The sequence below is a fragment of the Aulonocara sp. 'chitande type north' Nkhata Bay genome, linkage group LG9, assembly GCF_057382095.1.
Source record: "Aulonocara sp. 'chitande type north' Nkhata Bay isolate Kocher_YH1m ecotype deep benthic linkage group LG9, A_spYH_male_GT1.1, whole genome shotgun sequence".
Taxonomy (NCBI): domain Eukaryota; kingdom Metazoa; phylum Chordata; class Actinopteri; order Cichliformes; family Cichlidae; genus Aulonocara; species Aulonocara sp. 'chitande type north' Nkhata Bay.
This window is the reverse complement of record NC_141352.1, coordinates 30,797,452-30,801,771: the sequence shown is the minus strand read 5'-3', so window position 1 is coordinate 30,801,771 and position 4,320 is coordinate 30,797,452. Positions and strand designations below refer to the sequence as shown.

At 36.1% G+C, this 4,320-nt stretch overlaps 1 long non-coding RNA gene across 1 annotated transcript; it reads right to left on the bottom strand.

The window, feature by feature from the left end:
• Positions 1–280: 280 nt before the first annotated feature.
• LOC147322440 (uncharacterized) lies at positions 281–2,958 on the bottom strand. Its single transcript, XR_015131093.1, has 3 exons — positions 2,150–2,958; positions 1,386–1,413; positions 281–957 (listed from the first exon to the last, which is right to left on the bottom strand). It is a non-coding gene; the product is annotated as an uncharacterized LOC147322440 (long non-coding RNA).
• Positions 2,959–4,320: the final 1,362 nt, after the last annotated feature.

The window sequence follows — 4,320 nt, the reverse complement described above, 5'->3', positions numbered from 1 at the left end:
ACCATCAGCATTGGTCTTTGTAGACACACTGTCTTCTGCAGAGCTCTGAGGAAAATCAAACTCAGCTTGTTCACATGTTGGTACACTGTGAAACTCATGAAACTTTTTCCAGCGTTGTTTTGCAGCTTGTGACTTTTTCTGCTTCCTTGGCATTTTCACACACCTGCAAGTGTTTCTTAGTCTTTAGAAAAATTGTTCACAAGATAAGAGTGGCACACACCAGGAGATGTTGTCGTTGTTTTTATATTTGTTTTTATTTGTCTTAAACAGTTGTCTTTCGTTTGACAGTTTGTTCTTCAGTTGAGAGAATATTATGCACTGTCTTTATTGGCTTGGCACAACTTAGCAGCAAGCCAAGAGTGAAAAACAGGTAGAGAGAAAATTTAGAAGAGAGAACAGGCAGAGCAGGAGAGACACGGCTGGGAAATCACAATCAAACCGTGAATTAGTTTTCTTTGTTTGTTCAGTTTGTTCTCAGGTAGAGGCAATATATGCACTCTTTATTGCTTTAATGGCTTGGCGTTTTTCAGCAGCAAGCCAAGAGTGAAAAACAGGTAGAGAGAAAATTTAGCAGTGAGAACAGACAGAGCAGGAGAGACACGGCTTTAAATCAAACCGCAGATTTTTCTTTGTTTGTTCAGTTTGTTCATAGGTTGAGGCAAAATATGCACTCTTTATTGCTTTGTTGGCTTGGCGTTTTTCAGCAGCAAGCCAAGAGTGAAAAACAGGTAGAGAGAAAATTTAGCAGAGAGAACAGACAGAGCAGGAGAGACACGGCTTTAAATCAAACCGCAAAAGGATTGTTGGTTTGGCAAAATTTCTCACAAACCACAGAGTGAAATACAGATGGAAAGAAGGCAGAGACAATAGGTGGAGCAGGACAGAGGATAGAGGGGTTGGGGGGTTGGGATGTGAGAGAGAAGACTGGAGATCTGGTCCTTGTTCTTCTTCTGCACACTGTGAACAAAAAACAAGAAAAAAATTATTTTATTAAAATTATATCACATGGTAATTGTATGAACTAATTGTGACTACTGAAAAAGGACAAAACAAATATTCAAGCTAAACTGTTGTCGGCTGCCATGTGCAAAAAGTTGCATAATTGGGCACTTTTTAAAAGAATAAATATTTAATTAAATTCAGCAATAATATTTTTAAATACAAATATGATTGAGTGAATCATTAATTAATCACATGTAGTGTGACTACAAAAATGTACGAAAAAAATATTTTAGCCCAATTGTTAAGCTGCACTTATGTGTATTTATTATAAAATTGTGTTTAAAAGGTCTAGCACAAAGTTTGAACCCATCACTTTACATCTTATATTAGTCAGATTATTTTATTATTTTGGTCTACTTCTCTTACAGTATGTGCACACCTACCAGGCAAAGCACAGTGTCAGTCAGGTTCCTGAAAGTGTAACACGAGAAATAATACGTTAGTTGTCTGTACAGTGTTATCAGACTAACAGAAATACAAAGCCCACACGACATGATACACTGAACTTATAGTCAGCAGGGTAATTATAGAGTAATATAGCACACCAACTGATACAGCAGCCATTTTACAATTCAAACTAATTAACTGAAGTATTGCCACTTATGTAAGGCTACTGTTAGACTGTTACTAGCCTTAGCATTGCTGCTAGCGCTAGCATTCCGGCTAGCATTAGCACTTCAGTTAGTGTTAGCAATGCAGCTAGCGTTAGCATTGCAGCTAGCGTTAGCATTGCAGCTAGCGTTAGCAATGCTACTAGCGCTAGCACTCTTACTGTTAAAACTGAGCCACAATGGCAATAATAAAGCTCATTTCTTACTTTTGTCTCACTGACCGGCAAGAAATATCACAGGAATATTATTTTTGTCAGTTAACAAGTGCTAAGGCTAGTGTTAGCACTATAGCTAGCGTTAGCATTGTTGCTAGCATTAGCATTGTTGCTAGCATTAGCATCGAAGCTAGCGTTAGCACTGCTGCTAACAGCAAAACATCATAAACGTATATAAATGATAGCGAAGGTTATTCTTTTTTCTTTCTTCTTTGAATTCTTTTTAACTCTGTTGGACTTGATATGTGAGTTTAAATGTCAAACATGTATTTTTTCCATCATAAAAATAAAACACTGCAGTACTGAGTGTACTGTACTTACCACAGCAGAGAGCGAAGCGGAATGACGACAGTTGGTCCAGTGATAGGTTAAAAACAGATGAGGCGTTCAGGTGGTGCTTGGAAATTTGACCATCAGTTTGAACAGCAATAATGAGCATATACATGTCTGTGTGTTGGTCTCTGTGTGTGACAGACATAGAGAGATAGAGGGAAAAAATACACTATACTAGTGTACAAATTGGTACTTTTTGCCCAAGTATAAGCGAATGAGTGACATACAGAAAAACAGGGCAACTGGCATTAAATGAGCAAATAAAAGGTATTAAATCTTGAACTGTTTTGTGGGTTTTATTTTAAGACTACTTTGAGTGTATTCGTGGGGAGATAAACTATACAGACTATAAACAGAAACATTAAATGAGATTAGATTAGTTAAACGTTAGTTAAAAGGTGGGGAAATTAACTACAGACCAATAGATGCTGAGAGCTTTAATTATCCAGTCAGAAAGGATGATTTTGAAGTCATCAACTGACTCCAACTGCCCAGATCTGAAAAACCTTTGTGCCAATCACAATGCTCTACTTAGTTGGCATATACTAACTAGTGACAAACTATTAATCTGTGGCAAAACCCTGTCAAATCTGTCTTATTGTACTATTGAAAAAGTTAATCTTACTACAATCTAACATTTTTAGGTTTAACCTTGGCAGAGTGAGAGAGAGCTCGTTAAGCAGGCAGGTGTGAGCCTGGTTGCTATAGTAACTGCACCCAATGGCTCCATACACACGACACAGACATGCGCCTCACTTTTGCTGCTTAAAATGAACAGAAAAGTCAGGCCGAAACAAATTCTTCCCAAATGAAAAGTACATGTCGTGTTGACAAAATTCTTTCACCGTGAGCGACAGCAATGTCTAGTCTACTGAATTCTCAGTTTTCATGCCTGTGGAGTTTATTATATGGACGTGGTGACAGTGGAAAAACACCATGCTCTTCTGATTTTCAAACGAACCTTCTGAGCCATTTTAACATTAGAGTCTATGGAAGAGTTGGAGGGAGGAGGCTGTGCATTGGTGACATTTACGAAAGAACCATAACACCTAGGACAATAGTAAACACATTGGATGAAAGAGGACAGCGATGGCTACGTTTTGAGGGTAAAATCATACCTGTAGAGCAAACGCTGCGGACACAGCAGCAGTTTTAAAAAAGATTTTAAGATTAATTTTTTTGCTCCTCTCACTCTAGCAGTTGAGCTGCCTCACTCTAGCCCCAACATTCCGTCCCATACACACCCATTATAAACTCTGAAACGGGTGAAAAAACATCATGAAACTTAAACTGGAACTGAAGAAAAAGTATAATAGATATTGAAAAGATAAATACAAGTTCAATAGTTGAATGTCTTGTCTTCGTTTTAAAGTTTGAATGGTGGCTCTATGTCAATGTATGTGGAAGTAGTAAGAGTTTAAAAATGAGTAAATTGAATGAGAATTTGAAGGGTCTCCCCATTGAAATACATGGGAAATTTTTGTTGAATAAAGTTGAATAAAATTAAAAATATAAATGTTAAAAATGAGAAAAATAGAAGCAGTGTTGTCCAAAAGAATAGGAATCTAACGGTGTTTGAATGGTTTTTCTAAGTTGAACGGTTTTGAAGGAGTAGGATTACAAAAAACGTACGGAATAGATAATAATAAAATAGAATAATAATAAAGACTAGAAAAATTTGCATTTCCTGCGAAAATGCAGTGTGGATGCTTAAAGCTGAAGCTGTATGCAAAAAGTAGCTGAAAAAGCTGAAAAGTTGCAGAAATTGTAAAAACTTTGCAGAAGCAAAAGAAGTTTGCTAAAATGGAATAACTTAGCAGAACTGCAATATCTTAGAGGAAACATAATACTTGGCAGAAATACAATAGCATAGCAGAATTTAGCAGAAATATTGTAACTTACCAGAAACATGATAACTTCTCAAAAATACAAGAATTTAGGAGAAATAGTATAAGATAACAGAAAGAATATATTTAGCCAAAAATACTTAAACATTACAGAAACACTATGATTTAGAAAAATAGTACAACAGAGCAGAAATATTGTGATTTACCAGAGACACTGTGATGAACTATGAATATTGTAATTTTAAATTAAGACTATGTTTTAGCACAAATATTATAATTTGGCAGAAATACTATAATTTAGCAGAAATACTA